Source organism: Caloenas nicobarica, chromosome 27 (assembly GCF_036013445.1).
Source record: "Caloenas nicobarica isolate bCalNic1 chromosome 27, bCalNic1.hap1, whole genome shotgun sequence".
Classification (NCBI taxonomy): domain Eukaryota; kingdom Metazoa; phylum Chordata; class Aves; order Columbiformes; family Columbidae; genus Caloenas; species Caloenas nicobarica.
Window position 1 is genome coordinate 4851361 of NC_088271.1, and position 16348 is coordinate 4867708.

Consider the following 16348-nt stretch of genomic DNA (forward strand, 5'->3'; position numbering starts at 1 on the left):
GGGAAGGAAGACTTTTGCACTATATTTTTTGGTCCTGCTCTTTGCAGACTTTTGTATTGTTATCTTTCCATCTAGCCAGGGCGATTTCCACCGCGGTGGGAGGAGGGCAATAGTGCTTTCTTGGAAGCCAGGTATTTGGAGTTGGCTCCCAAGGGTATTGGGGTGACATTTCAGACTTGGTCTTGCAATAAAGTGAAAGTGCCCAGACAGGAATTGTGCTTGTGGGGAATAATACAGCTTTTATGTTGCAACATTAAATGCTCAAAACCATTAAATTCTCTAAATTGGATATTTTTTAGTACTCAGAAATCCACATGCACATCTGCTATGCCAAAATGACAGAAAAAAAAAATGAAATTGTTAGGGCAAATTTTAAGTGCTTTGCTGAAGGAATTTTGCATTTAACTCAGATTCTAAGAAAGCAACTGTGAAAGCCTTCAGTTCCTTCTTACTTTGTGTTCTGTGCAGGCTGAGCTTCAGAAAGAAAACAACCAATGTTTGACTTCTATAAAGCTGCCATCACTGGACTGTTCCTACACTCAATGATTCAAACAGCAGCATCAAGAGGAAGGCTGTAAGTATTTCTTAAGGGGGTTTTTTTGATGCAGTGCAGGACTTTGCACTTCTGTATTGAGGCAGTTTGTGTCCATGGGAGCCCACAGCAAGTTCCTCCTGAGCCGTGCTCGTGTCAGCCGGGCAGCCGGGGTTACGAGGAGTCTTTCCACAGGAATTCATGGGCCGTTGACCTGGTCTGTGCACCGGGGAGACTCTGTCTGTGTGATTCAGGGTGTCTGGGGCAGAGCCCCGTGGGAATGGTGTCTGACACTGGGAAGCTTTGGTGCAGTGCAGTGTCCAAGGCTACATCGTAGAATCATTTAGGTTGGAAAAGACCTTTAAGATCATTCAGTCTGACCGTAAATCAGGACAATGATTAGATGGGACTTCGCTGGACAGGCTGTTTGGACCCTGGGGTCTTGACTATCTCTGTCACTCCCTTGTTTCAACTTGCTCCATCTGCCAAATCAGCACAGACACGGGCCATTGCTGCATCAGGAGACAAGGACACGCTCTCTGCACCCCACAAATTGCTTGGTCTTCATGTGACTCGGTTGCTCACATGTAAGCAGAGGAAATGGCCCTGATCTTCCTATCGGAGGCTGCACAGGTTCAGTGAGGTCCCAGGTCAGGCAAGTGTCAGCTGGGACTGGAAACCCAAGCCCTGGACCCTGCACAGTTTCGGTCACCTTTCCAGCAAGGCACATACTGGCATGGGCTACACGAGATCATTTTATTCCAAAATGAATGTCTCTGGTTGTGGGGAACAGACTCCAGCCCTCTGCTTGCACCATGCACCCAAAACACTCCTGCGAGGTGGATCTCTGCTCCTTCTGCTGGTTCCACAACACCAGCTGCAGAGGGGCAGTCCAGAGGAAGGACATCTCTAATTCCTCGTGCCGTAGGGATGCATCTGGGGCAGGATTTTGGGGGGGAGCTGGAGGAGATGGGCTGCATCTGCATACGCAGAGCCACACGGCTCAGAGAGGGCCCGGTTCCACGTGAAAAACAGCTCCCAGGGGGTCAGGGCATCAGTGCTGGCCAGAGAAGAGCAGTTCTGCGCAGCAGCGATGCATTTTGTTTCTGCCAGGGAGGAGCGAGTTTGTGCTGCCCACAGAGGACCCATTTCACTGTTAGGTTTGCAACCAACTTACTGCCCAAACAGAGCTTCGCATTCCTCAGCGCTCCTTCACAACAGGAACGGAAACTACATTTAAGCCTACGGGAAATAAATCTACTCCATGCCCGTGCACGGCTCTGCCCTCACTCCAGTCACATGCAGCAGCCTCTGGGGTCACGGGGCCACCAGCTTTCTGAGCATGAGGGGAAACGTGTGGTTTTGTCCAGGGAACGGTCAGGGTTAGGCTGGGCTGGGGAAGAGGAAATGCACTAGACTACTTTACATGGTCCAGATGAAACTAAACACTTGCAAACCACTAACAACAGTGAAGCCTTTTCCTAGGGCCTCCGTCCAGGACATCACCCCTAGGACCTCCGAGCTCTCTGGAGGTCCCAGGTGGGACCAGCACCAGAGTCCGGGAACTGTGCTGTGATTGTGCCAGCAGGTTGAGGGAGGGGATCGTTCTCCTCTGCTCAGCACTGGTGAGGCCACACCGGGAGTGATGGGTCCAGTTCTGGGCTCCTCAGCAGAAGAGAGACATGGACACACTGGAGAGAGGCCAAGGAAGGGCCATGAAGATGATGGAGGGACTGCAGTGTCTCTTGTCAGGAAAGGCTGAGAGAGCTGGGACTGTTTAGCCTGGAGGACAGAAAGCTTGGGGGATCCTATCAACGTACACCCCAAGGGAAGGTGGAAAGAAGACAGTGCCGGACCCTTCTCAGTGTTGCCCAGTGGCCAGATGAGAGATGCTGGACACAAACTGAAGTACCAGGAAATTCTTCTTAAGCATAAGGAAAGGCTTTTTAACTGTAAGGCAGACTGAACACTGGAGCAGGTGGCCCGGAGAGGTTCTGGGGTCTCCATCCTTGGAGATATTCAAAAGCTGACTGGACACAGTCGTAAGCAACCAGCTGTGGTTGACTCTGCTTTGAGTAGGAGGGGTTGGACCAGATGCCCTCCAGAGGCCCCTGCCAACCCCAGTCATGCTGTGATCCCTCCATCTGCTGATGCGCTGTGAGACAAAGCTTCACAGGGCTTTTCAGACAGCACTGACACACTCCGTCCCTGGCAGTGCCCCGGAGCTGATTTACATGTAGAATTAGTACAGGGCCATGGTCTGGTTCCCCACTCTTCTCTCACCCTCTAGCCCCTGCATGACACTTTTGAACCACACTGGGAAATAAACAAGAAAATGCTGCTTCATGGAAGTGGCCAAGTGCCATTTGTGGCTATTGGACAGACCCTGAGGAGCCCAGGGGGGTCTCAGCAGAGCAGGAGCTATCGGTTGAGTGGATCCTCTGTGAGATCCTGCTCTGGGACAAGGAAGGTCCAGGCCACTGGCAGGATGTGGCATTACAGAGCACTCTTACCATGGTGCGTGGGGCTGGAAAAAGCAAACGCCAAGTTCAGGTGAAGACTTTATCTGCCTTCTTGCCCCACACTTTGTTCTCTCCCGAGGCAGAAAACCAGCTCCCAGCCCATGCCCTGCACCCTCTGCCATGCATAGCGCACTGGCATGGCTTTCTGATTGATAATTTGTCCAAGAGATGTCATCTGAATATCACAGAATCAACCCCAAGGAAGGCAAAAACCTGTGTGGCCAACACAGCAGAGGGGAGTTCAGTCTCTGGAGGGTTCAAGCTCTTGGCTGGGACAAACCCAGTTGTCACTATTCAGAACAAAAGCATGGGAGACAATGATTGACATGCTGGTGCTTTTCATCGTTGTCCCACTACTGCTAACGTCTGCGTAGAAAAACATGCAGGGGGTTAATCTAATTAATCGGTTTTACTCCTGGGACTGACAGAAGTCAGCCAAATTAGAAATGCCCACCACAAAGCCTCTCCCAGGTTTACCAGCCTCCAGGGACTGGGGGAAGAGCAGCGACACAACCCCAAAGCAGCGGGTTTGGTACAGCACGTACTGTCACACCACGGGCACGGAGTGTGGCACTCGGGTGCTGAAGGGGTGACCCTGGAAAAGCGTGTCAGAGCCAGGTGTCCCTCCTTGACAATGGCTGATGCGAGGTCCCACTTCTCCCTGCTAACACAACTCTCTCTTTTCTTTTTTTCTTTTCAGTCTTTCTGTTGGTGAAAGCCAGCCAGAGACTGAAATAACCAGCACTTCTGAGCCCACTGTTTTTCTCGTCTCCAAGGAAACTCTGCTATTATGTTCAACATCAAAACCAGCTGGATTTTCAAGGAGGGAAGTCTCCACAGGTAGCAGCAGGGGAGCACCCTAAGGGGGAGCAGAGGATGGAATCTCTGCAGGAGGAGAGGGGCTGGGGTGAGCTTTGCACAGGCTGGGCAGATGTGGAGGGGCAAGGCAAGGGGTCACTGAGGGAGCTGTATTGGTCTTCCCAAGGTGAACAGCTTCTGGTGCTGGGTGACCTGGTGAGAGGGCAGAGGGTAAATAGCCCATCCCTGCGTGGAGCGAGGGAAGGCTCCGTGCTGGCGAGGAAGGGACGTGCCGGGCTGTCCAAGGGACGGCAGGGCCACACTTCGCCCTCAGGACCCTGCTCAGTGTCCCGCCATTGCAGTTCACAGCTATCAAGTCCTCTTTGCTTTGGGGCCGCTCGCTGGCGCTCCAGAGCAGGGAGCTCCAGTCCCTCCACCACCAGCTGAGTGGAACAGGCGCTTTGCGGGGACTGTCCTTGCAAGGATGGCAGAGCAGTGGGTGTCTCCACTCCCACCTCACTCTCCCCCATCAGTAGCTCAGTGCCTGTGGTCAGGAGCATTGAATCCAGCCACCGTGCTACGAGCTGGGTGTTTTCAGTCCTGAGGACCAGGACTGAGAGGGCTCACAGGGCCCCTGGCTGGATGCATCGTCACCCTCATGCTGTTGGACCCTTTGCAGCCTGGCCCATTGCTCACCCTTGGGAAGGGCAGTACGAGCTGAAAGCCATGCAGTCAAAGTGCCTCCGCTGAGAAATGCCATTCACAAGCCCAACTGGGGTGAACTCAGCTATCTTCATGTTGCTATAGCAGCCCCTGGCAGGGCTTTCTGCTCAGTGAAGTGCTTGGGCAGCTCCATTTCCCACGCGCTCCCTCCCAGGCAGCTCCAACCACCACAACGGACCCAGGAGGAGAATGGATCTGCCCCGGCTCCAGCCACTGACCCATCCCTGTGGCAGAGCCTGCAACGGGCAGGAATTTCAGCCCAGCCAAGCTCTACAGTGACAAAGTGCCCAGCTGGTTTGGTGCCTAAGTCCGACACTGGGGAGACAAGAGCTGTTCTCTCCACTGTGCCTGTTCACACTAAGGTTCTGCAATAAGGTCATCTCTCTCTCGAGCTGCCCACCAGGCATTTCAGCCCAGCCCAGAACATACAGTCCCACTCGCAAAGCACTCCCCCAAGGCAGGGTGACGGCTGTCCCCGCTGCTGTCCCATGCAATGCACAGGGAGATCTCCTGCCACCCTCCCGTCCTGTTTCAGCCCCTGCACCTGGCACCGCTCTTATTCATGCATTCACATCGGCTGACAAAACCACTCACCTGGAACAAGTGCTGGTCGTCAAATAGGAAGGGCAGCCACTCTTTTTTGTCTTGGGGGATTATTCTGAGTTGTTTCGCTCTTCAGTTCTTTAAGCTCAAAGGCAGGACGCAGGGTTTTCTCCCCAGGTACAGCGTTAGCAGCGAGCTCTGAGCAGTACCTCTGCAAGAGGAAAGGAAGACTGTAATAAGCTCGGGATACATGGCAGTAGGGGGTGGGGGAGTGGCATGTAGGAGGAGACTGACAAAATCTTTGATGATTGCAGGAGACCAGAGGACAGAAAGCACCTGTCACCATGATGTTGCATGTAGTCCACACTGGATTTAACACTACCCATGTTTTTGCGCTTTCTTCTGCCTTCTCACACAAGCTGCAAAGAGAGTGAGCAGTAACAGAGAGCAGGGCAAGCTAGTAACCAAGAACCACATCTCATTCTCACCCCAGTCCTGCCCCTCGGGCTGTCCCTTCCACGCAGGTGGCTTTGAGCAGGAATCCATCCCGCAGCAGCCGCGGGACACCCGGAGACAGGTCCTTCACAGCCCCGGCTGTGCGAGCAGGACCTCAGAGATCAGACACACCCCTGTGCTTTGTCCAGACCAGCCCCAGGGGATGGACATGTGTCTGTGCCGCAGCCGAATCGCTGGGATTTTAGGCAAGTCACAAGGAGGAATCAACTCACTGACCGTGCAAAGGAAACGTGTGAGCAATAGAGTCTGTCAGGGAGCCAGACTCTGCTCTCAAGGAAGCAAAACTTCCACTGCCTTTACTCACTGATCTCTAAAATATTGATTCCCACTGAAGTTTCTCTGATAGAAGCCCTGCATTTCAAAATTTACATTAATGCCAAAAGCACAAGTCAGGCTGCAGGTGTGAGCAGCACACAGCCCGTGCTGCCTCTGAATGGGGCAGAGTGAAAAATTATGTTCAAAACCCAAGCCCTAGCACCAAAGATACAACAGCACCTCTGCTCCTATTCCTAGCAGATACACGGCTCACAGGGGACATATCAGTTGTTTCCTGACAGTAGCTTTCTCCTCAATTCAGGTGGCGGCAGCGCAGGGGCTTTGCTGTGTGTTCCAGCTGCTGCAGACCAAGAGAGATGTGTCGTGTCTGCAGCTGGAACTTGCCACAGAGTTTGAACTCACCCAGCAAGAGGTAAGTCGAAGCCAAAGTGTCGGGCTCAGTCCTGGAACTGAAATCGCCCTGAGCCCTGTGTCATCAAACACTGTGAGAAGGGGAGAGCAAGACCTCTTCAGCATAGGTTACAAAGAGCAGCTCCCAACACCAACTGGCTTTTTGCAGACATTAAGTCTGCATTAAGACAATAGAGTCATTTAGCTTGGAAAAGACCTTTAAGATCATTCAGTCTGACCGTAAATCAGGACAATGATTAGATGGGACTTCGCTGGACAGGCTGTTTGGACCCTGGGGTCTTGACTATCTCTGTCACTCCCTTGTTTCAACTTGCTCCATCTGCCAAATCAGCACGGACACGGGCCATTGCTGCATCAGGAGACAAGGACACGCTCTCTGCACCCCACAAATTGCTTGGTCTTCATGTGACTCGGTTGCTCACATGTAAATGGAGGAAATGGCCCTGATCTTCCTATCGAAGGCTGCACAGGTTCGGTGAGGTCCCAGGTCAGGCAAGTGTCAGCTGGGACTGGAAACCCAAGCCCTGGATCTCGCAAAGCTTCAGTCATCTTCCCAGCAAAGCACATAGTGGGGTGGGCTACACGAGAAGATCATTTTATTCCAAAATGAATGTCTCTGGTTGTGGGGAACAGACTCCAGCCCTCTGCCTGCACCATGCACCCAAAACACTCCTGCAGACATGGGGCTGAGAGCCAGCCCAGCCCCGGGGGAAGAGGGTGTGGATGGTGGCAGCGCAGCCCGATCCACGGCTGATCTCTGCTCCTTCTGCTGGGCCCACAACACCAGCTGCGGTGGGGCAGTTCAGAGGAAGGACATCTCTAATTCCTCGTGTCTCTGCTGCTCTCGGTGGCTTAGCCAGCAGCTTTTCTTACAGGAGGGAACCCAGCTTCACCATCAGCTGTGCTGGAGGCTCAGGTGACCCGCAGCCATCAGGAGTGCTCCTTGCCCGGACAAGTGCATTTCTGACACTACCCAGAGAGAGGCAGAGCTGCCACGCGCTTGGCCAACCCTCAACTGCTGTGCATTTCTCCCTGCATCTACCTCAGGGAGAAACAGTTGGCTAACACTGAATAATCATCCTTTTCCACTTCCCATGCCTGAAATTCAGCTTGGCTCCTAGAATCTGTGCTAATTCCTACGCAGGTCTTTAATCCCCAGGTTAATACCCCTAGGCATTTTTAGCCATAAACTCACAATGACGAACCCCTTAAACCTTCTCCTTCAGCAACATTTTTCCATGTTTCATTTCAACTTGCACCTGTGGCAATATACAGACACTTTTGAGTTATTAAATGGGACACAGAGCAGCAGTCTGAAGCTATGGAGGAGGTGAAGATCTCTGCTCGCTTTGGGATGGAGGTGCCTGATGCCCAGGCAGAGTCTTTTCAGGGTAAAGCAATCCTTGGGGAACAAACCCCACACTGAGCTGACCCCCCAAGTCTCTCCTCTTTCCACCAGTGCCAGGCACACTTGATATCCACATCGCACAGAGGGCATGAGATGCTGTCAGTTATCAACAACGGGTAAAAACGCAACTCGCAATGTCACCCTTGTGAGAGGCAATGAGAAAAGACGTGACAACTGCACCTCATGTCTCTTAGTCACCTTATAAAGGATTTTCTGCTGCTCTCCTTGTACAGCCGTCTGAAGATAAAGGAAAAGCTTGTTGGGAAACAGCTTTCTCAAATCAGCTCCCTGGTGATTTTCTCCACAAAGCACCTTTCAAAATGATTTATGCTAATCTCACCAGTAGACTGAAAATGTTACATAGGGATAGGGCAGTTTGTTTTGCACCAACATGCCCTCTACCTCTGCCCAACTTGGAAAGACCTCAGTCCTAAACAAATGAAGTTCTGGGCAAAGGGCTCTTGAGACAGTTTCACTGAGGGTTTGTGTGTCTAAAAGAGGTTTGCAGGTCTGGTAGAACAACTACTTCTTTATGATCTCTTTGTTTTTTAAGAAAGACATGTATTACCTATTGGATCTTTAAAAAGCAAAGCACCTAAAGATGGGATAACTGTTGATTCATAACGTCATGATGAGGAAAAAACCCACACGTCAGTCTCTGTTAGCGTGGAGTTACGGCAAATTCAGTTTGCTAAACACAACCTGGACGAGGCATTGAGGCTGCAGGGCTGGGTCAGAAAATCCTGAGCAGATGTCTGCGTCCACCGTCGCACAGTTTCACTGCCCTCCAACAAGCACTTATTGCATTAGTTGTTTGAAAAGGCTAATTTGTCTGAACTGCCAAAAAAAAAAAGCCCATTAAAGAGCACGCTGTAACAAATCACGGGTGTCACCTGAACACAGGGGCGCTGGGAGGACGTGTGTGAACCATCCTCACCCCCTGTGCCGGGGGAACGTGGATGTGTTCTGTGCAGAAAGCCACTGGGATATTCCCAGTTGCTAATTGTTGTGAGGAGGGATGTGATTTTATCCTATGTTAAGCAATCCTTCAACCCTTCCTTCCCTGGATTTTGCAATTCTGTGGTCTTGTTCTCCTTGTTACAGTAACCTTAATTTGGGGGTTGGGATTAATTTGTATCCTGCTCACTTGGCCCAGGGAGCAGAGTCCAATTATGCAGCTGTGACCTTCATTCCAAGTTAGCAGAGTTTCTGCAAATGAATCTCCTTTGTGCTTCACAGAGCTGCTCAAATAATGGAATTTCCTTCCTATGGGAAATACCAATATTTCAACATTTATTTTTGCCCTATTTTGGAACAAAAAGTCAAAATTTCAACTCTTGCAGCACATGAAGTTTAGGAACATTCAGAAATATAAAGAAATGTTTCGGTTTGGATCAGACTGATGTAAATCTACTCCCACCTGAGCTGTAACATTTCTTCATGTGAGTGTCTCTCATGCTGATTTTTTGTACCCCATTGGATAGACTGCAACTCTAACGACCCTTCTCCATGTCCCCTGTAGCCGAGCTGCCGCGGTGCATCGTCCCTGATGGCAAAGGCCAAGGGGAATAGGGCCAGGAGGGCTAAAAAAGAAAAAAACCTGTGATGCAGTTCGCAGTGACAGCACCTGCCCGCACATTTTGGTTAGAATTTCTGATGGGACAATGCAACAAAGGAAGCGATAGTTAAAAAATCCGCTGACAAAAATTACTACCCCAAATTTTTGACTGGGCGGTTTCAACTGATGAGTGAGACAAACTTTTGTGAGCTCCTGAAGTTTCTGTCACTCAAAAGTGCCCTCGTTTTCTCCTTGGTTCTGCTGAGGATGTGTGTGATTGAGACGTTTCAGCTATTTTGAACCTCAGCTCATGTTCCCAGCTTCTCCCAGGTGCACAGGGAATTGTGCTGCACAATTTTAGGGGAAGTTCTGCTTTGAGAGTTTGGTTTGTACCTTTTTTTTTTGTTTTTTTTAGAAATCTCTCTATATCACTATACAGGACCAGCCAGTGCAAACTGCAGATGCCTGAGGTGGTAACTCTCGTAATGCCTGAAGTCTTAAATTAAACCATCATTTTGTCAAACAGTTTAAGAAACTTTAGTGACACTTCCACTGTTCCCTCCCCAAAAGGTTCCTGGTGGGAACTCAGCCAGACTCCCCCAGCATGACGACAGGTGCAGGGGGTCATTTGGCTTTTCTTCCCTGACTAATCCATCTCTGATCCTCCCAGCCCCACGTTTTCTACCGGCACTACAAAGCACCTGGCAGTTCTGTCCGATGTATTGGAAAGAGGCTTGATGTAAGTATCACACCATAAACAAGTTCTTTCTAAAGACTTTTTTTTTGTCTTGCCTTATTGTATTTGTACACTTTACCCTATTTTATCTTTTACCCATGACTTGGGAATGCACCTTTCTTCCATGGTTTGTGCAGCACAGAGACAGGCCCAGGGCAGCGACCATCCCTGTGCTGGGAATGGGGAGGCCAAAGCTCGAATCCTGGGGGCAGTTCTGGGCCCCTCACGCCAAGAAAGGCCTTGAGGTGCTGGAGCGAGTGGAGAGAAGGGAACGGAGCTGGTGAGGGGCTGGAGCACAAGGGTGATGGGAGCGGCTGAGGGAGCTGGGGGTTCAGCTGGAGAACAGGAGCTGAGGGGAGACCTTCTGATCTCTGACCTGCCTGAAAGGAGCTTGGAGCCAGGGGGGGTCGGGCTCTGCTCCCCAGGAACAAGCGCCAGGACCAGAGGAAACGGCCTCAGGTTGCGCCAGGGGAGGTTGAGGTTGGATCTGGGGAACAATTTCTTCCCCAAAGGGCTGTGGGGCATTGGAACAGGCTGCCCAGGGCAGTGCTGGAGTCACCATCCCTGGAGGAGTTGGACAGACGGAGATGAGGTTCTCAGGACATGGGGCAGTGGTGGACTTGGCAGTGTTTGGTTTATGGTTGGACTCAATGACCTTAAGGGTATTTTCTAACCTAAATGATTCTATGATTCTAATACCCACGTGGCACTGTTTTTTCATTTCTTTTCTTCCATGAGCAGAGAGCATCCGTCCTTCCTTCCCACCCCAGCCTGTGCTTGGCTCTGCTTTGCACAGCACAAACAGCTTCCCCAGTTCTCATGCTCCCAGGTTTTGCAGCTCCCTCCTTGTTCACTGCTGCAGTTTCTGTGTGCACTGGAGTTTCAGCGTGGATGCCAAAAGCCATCAGCTGCCTGGTTGTATATTAGCACAGAGTTTGCATTCTTAAGACGGCTGGAAAATCACTTTCTGCTTCATAAAAAGCAAAGTACCAGAGCTGTCTCTTCTATGCTGTACTGGCATTTTAGCTATTAACCAACTGTTTACATTTTAATAAGCTGAAATTTCTGAAGTGGCAATAAATTACTTCGGGGGAATGGCTTGCACAGTTTTCCAACAACTTTATTTTGAGCATCCTGCATTAGTGAGTTGTACAAACTGGAGAAAGTCAAAAAGCCTCACTGTTGTTTCAAATATTGGTCTGATACTAGTGCGGGCTAAGCCTGCCTTCTCTGAGCTGGGAAAACAGGATGGAAATGCTTTACTTCTGCTGCTCTGATGATATATTTGTCCAAATTTAACTTGGCCCATTTTCTTTGGCATTCTCTGCATGGTATTGCCATTGGCATTGTGCTCTTCTCCAGCAACTCCCAACGCTGTATATGTGTATATGTATTACAAGGACAAAAGGGACCCATTGTGATCATCTAGTCTGACCCCCTTTTTCAGGACAGGAATAGCCCTGTGTTAATTAATTTTCTTTTAAGTAGAATATACTATTTAGAAAATTTTCTGAACCTGCATTACTTTCTTCTAGTGGTGATGAATTCACCACAATTCCATGCAAATGATATAAGCCTGGGTCTACCTAACCCTGGAAATCATGCACGATAATTAGGAAGAAGCAGTCAGCTGCTGCTGAGCTGAATTTAGTGATGTTAATGGTAGTACTGGCATTGACACACCAAGGGGCTGTAGCTTAGTCAACGTGGGTATTCAAACACTTTCACACAGTGTTAGAGGCTAAAATGCAAATGAGATCTGGTGTATGAAAAGCTTAGTCAAGGTGGATGATCCTGCAGCAGCCACTGGGACAGCAGCACCTCCACATTTCTTCCAGATGCCCCCTCAAATGGTCATTCCCTCAGCGTAGATTCACGTGCTCCCTCCTCTTCTACTCCCAGGTGAGATCTTAGACTACAGACCCAAGTATTGTGTTGACTTCGGGGGTCTGATTTTGCAATTCGATTTGCATTGCCAGCCTATCCAGTTATTCACTGGCTTTCTGGAAGGAGAAGAATTCAAAACTACAGGGCTTCAGAGAAAGCAGATCTGTAGAGGAAGTCTACACCCTTGGCTTTCCTTTGCTGAATTGCAGAGTCCCCTAAACCCATCTGCTGAATTTCAGCCACTTCTGATGGACTTTGTCTTTCATCCTCTCAAGTTCTTTCTACGAAAAACATGCTCTGCCTCTTCTTGAGAGAATTTATTTCACTGTTTTTATGACACTGTTCTGCCATGTTTCTTAGGCTCCTAATTTTGACAAAACATCTGTTTACCTTGGCACAGACTTGGCGTAAGACTCCCAAGTGGAGAACTCAAAGGTTCCTGGATCCAGCGGGAATCTTCACATCTTCCCAACATGGGGCATCTCCTGGAAGCTGTGTCAGAAAGATACAGAATCTCCTCTTAAAGACTGCAGGTGATATTATATGCACTTCCTTGCCTTTGTAGGCAGAAAACGGTATCTTATATCAAAGCCATTTTAGCTATCTGCCTAGCTTGGGATCTTTTCCAGTCAGCAAGATCTCTGCCAGTTCACTCTTTTATAGGTTTAATTACATTAATGCAGCGTTAAGTCAATAAACCTGTGTTCACATTAACAGTTGAATAGGTTGAGCTTCATAAGCTTTTCCCCTCATTACATCTTTGATCATTCTGAAGTATTTCAGGGAGAAGTTATGTCCTTCCCTTCAAACGGTTCTGCAGCGTCTCAGTGACAGTTTTGCCCCATTCGGTGCTACAGAGGGGTCTGCTGGGCACAGGCACCCACCGAGACCACAGGGGTTTGGTGCCCAGGTGTCCCTGGCGCCCCTGGACAGGTGCTCACACAGGTTTGTGTACACAAGGAGGGTGCTGGGAGCCGTCTGACCCTGCCAGCCCCCAGGCACAGGCAAAACCACCGCACGGGATCCCTCCTGCTGCTAACCCAGCGTCCTCGCTGAGTTCCCAGACAGGGAGTTTTTCATCCCATACAATGGATCACAAAGCAGAGGGTGGAGTGGTGGCCCCACATGTGTCCGGCTGAGCTCGGGCACGCAGGGCCGGGTCCCTGCACGGAGCTTTGCAGCGCAGCCGGCAGCAGAGGCAACGCAAACTGTCTCACAGCTCATTACGGAATCTGAGCCAAAGGGAAGGCACGTTCCCAGCTTATCAGGCCACCTCCTCTGTGAGCTTTCTGATCTACTTTTCCAGTGATTGCTCCTGACCCAGGAGAAGCCCCTGAGAAATCTCGCAGTTCATAGCCTGCAGCTACACGGGCACCCGCCAGCAGCCACGGCGGGAGCCGGGAGCGTGGCACACGCAGCCCGACTAACCAGATGGAAAATTCCATCCAGTTCCTCGCAGCAGACCACGCTGAAGCGCTTGGGAAGCAAACCTTGATTATCTGCTGGACAGGCTGCTGTTCTGCTTTGCTCCCGCGAATTGTGCCACATTTGCCAGGACACCCGCACTATCTGCTCAGCCCTCGCTTAGCGCTGTGATAAGCAGGGGCTCTGGAACAGCATCCTGCCTCCTTTGCTCTGCTATATAATATTTTTTTTTAGCACCGCTGACAGTCGTCATGGAGTGACAGGAAGGGTGAGGCTCCAGAATGGGGATGGCAGAACTGATCTCTCCTCCAGCTCTGGCCAAGCTGAGCACAAGAAACCGGTTCCTCTGATGTTTTCACTCCTTGCACCCCCGCTGATCAGCTCTAGACAAGCTCTTCTTGCCCCAGACTAACTCAAAACCTGATAACTTGTGTAAAATTGGTCAAACAACTTACAAAGGTCTCCTCTTACTTAAAGGCTATGAAACCATGAACGATAAAGTAATACGGATAAATGCCAGCCTTTCCACGCTGCAGGGATTCCGACTGGCCGGGGATCTGAAAGCGTTCATGTGCTCCCACCTCCCACCTCTCTCTGCCTTATTTGTGTGTTTTCCCCCTTCTTGGCACATTCCCACCCACGCACACGCTCTTACCGACTGAATTTGCAGCTGTGCTTGCTGTAGGTTTGTTCGATCCCGTGTTAGAAGGTGAGAAAAGCTGGCGAGTGTCTGGGCAGAAAGCCTCGTGCTCCAATGTCACTCAGGTCACCAGCGTACAACCAGTGCGAACCAATGGGAGCAAATCCCACAGGAATTAGACAGCTGCAAATCCTGGAAACTATGCTTCACACTTTCAATGTGCTACTGCTCATTTCCTTGCAATACCATGCAACTAAATAATACAGAAACCTTTGGATTTAAGCAGCAAATAAAAAAATAAACATTACTCAGATTTTTCCCCATGACACTCGTAAAACCTGGAGTGTCTCACTTGCTATTGGCCACAGGGCACCCCCTGCTCTGACCACGGGAGGTACAAGGAGATGCAGAACAAGTATCTCCACAACTATCCAAGTGACCAAACGTCCACCTTGCAGCAAGAACATGCTCTTGGTGCTGACAAGAAGGGGAACGAGGCACAGGCAAGAAGCCCTTTCTGAAGGATTTTACTTAGATACTCTAACAAGGTTACTTAAGAAGGCTTCAGTTCCGTGATATGTTTCCCCTTAGGCAGGTTTTTAGATGAATATGTTTCATCCACATGTTTAAAACATTGCCTCAAAAAAGAGTTGATGGGGGAGGTCTGTTGGCACTTTCCAGGTCAGCTAATTTAAAATATAGTATCAGAAGAGGGACTGAAATTTAAAGAAGTGATGCTTGTTCAGTCTAACAAACATTTCCAGGGAACTAGCACAAAAATTACTTCTTGAGTTCTGGTTAAGATGTGCACCTTGCATAGCCATGGTATAAAATGCGAAAGACTAGACTGAGTGAAGAGACACAGTCAGTGTCCTGCCTTTACTTACATGAAGCCCAAAAGCAAAGCTGTTACTCGAAGGTCACAAGTGCATGAGCTTCTGTTCACAAAACCTTGGCTCACATGAACTTTGTGAGAACAAATGATAGTAGAGATATTCCCGACCCGCATCAGCTCTTCCTGTGACAACGGCAAATGGCACAAAATCTCTGAAAACCAGAAATAAGAAAGAGTATTTCCTGGCCTTTGCCAGTCCCTTAACACCTTTAATGCTTCCCCAGATCAGGAGTCCTGTCCACATTTGGGATCTCCTGTATGAACAACAAGTCTTCATGTAAAATGGAGCAGCAATCTGGGTGTTACCTTTACAGGGTTCTCTCCAAACCTTCAGGCTGTAGACCTGGAGTGAAGCCTGGAGGGCTCGGGGGGCAGCGGGGAGCCCAGGATTGCTCAGAACCAACCTCTGCCTGCTCAGGTTGAACAACAGCATCTGCACAGGTGTAGTGCCCTGGTTTACAAAGGTGGAGTGCCCTGCTCAGCATGGCCAGGGGACCAAATACTTCTGAGCTGGAGGCAGCGCCGGACACGCAGGAACCCTCTGGAGATGTCCTCAGCCTTTGTCTGTGCGTCCCACGCTCTGCTTACTTCAGGTATTTCTCTGACCTCCCAAGTCTAGAAAGATGCCATTTAGAATAAAAATTGGAATTCACATAATCAGAGCTTTCCCAAGAAAGCATTCTTACCGCCCAGTCACAAACTTGTTGTGGCAAAAGTCACGGTGGCTGATAACCCAGCTGGTGACATCCTTAGGGACAGACACTGATCACAGAACCATAGAGTCATTTTGGTTGGAAACGACCTTGAAGATGGATCAAGTCCAACTGTTCACCTAACACTGCCAAGAATGAGACACATCGGCACCACAGCCCAAAGCCTTTATCTCCTCCTTAATATACACTACAGTTTTGAAGGTCCACAGTTTATATTTCTCATGTTCCCAACTGTTTTTGATCATATTTTTTCAGTGCTAGGTTTTGAAGCCAAGACAGGCAGCAGCTGCTTTTGTTACAGGCAAAATGTTCCAGACTGCTAGAGAATCTCTAAAAGCATCATGGAGGTAAAGAAGACAGAAGAAACTAAAGGTATTGACTGTTTGCAGGTGTATTCGCAAGCTTGCCTGTTAAATGGTTTCCCTGGAAGAGCCAGGCTCCTGCAAGAATGCAGCGAATTCGGACATTACAGGAGCACAGTCAAAACCAAGGAAGTGGAATTTTTTAGTAAGAAATAGTGAAAAATCAAGTGCTTGCTTCCCCATCTAGTGGTGATGTTCAGAAGGAAGAATGCTCCAGTAAAAATCTGCGGGTCTCTGGAGGCTGGGGCTCTCTGCGTGCGGCTTTGGGAGCGGACTCCAGGGTCAAACACCACAAATGTGGTTCTTACATGTTTTTGCACGTTGATCCTATTCACCTGGACAGGCTGTTGCAGTTATAACTGTCCACATCTTTTCCCTCTTCTATCCACACAACTCACTTCAG

The 16348-nt window shown here is 49.7% G+C and overlaps 1 protein-coding gene across 3 annotated transcripts in view; it reads right to left on the bottom strand.

Annotated features, from left to right (window-relative positions):
- Positions 1-12382, bottom strand: part of LOC135999081 (excitatory amino acid transporter 4-like) — a 28972-nt gene extending 16590 nt beyond the window's left edge. For all 3 annotated transcript variants that reach the window (XM_065652546.1, XM_065652547.1, XM_065652543.1), the window contains exons 1-2: positions 12301-12382; positions 5170-5329 (exon numbers count right to left, since the gene is read on the bottom strand). The gene's annotated coding sequence lies outside the window, so the exon portion shown is untranslated. The remainder of the gene's footprint in view (positions 1-5169; positions 5330-12300) is intronic.
- Positions 12383-16348: the final 3966 nt, after the last annotated feature.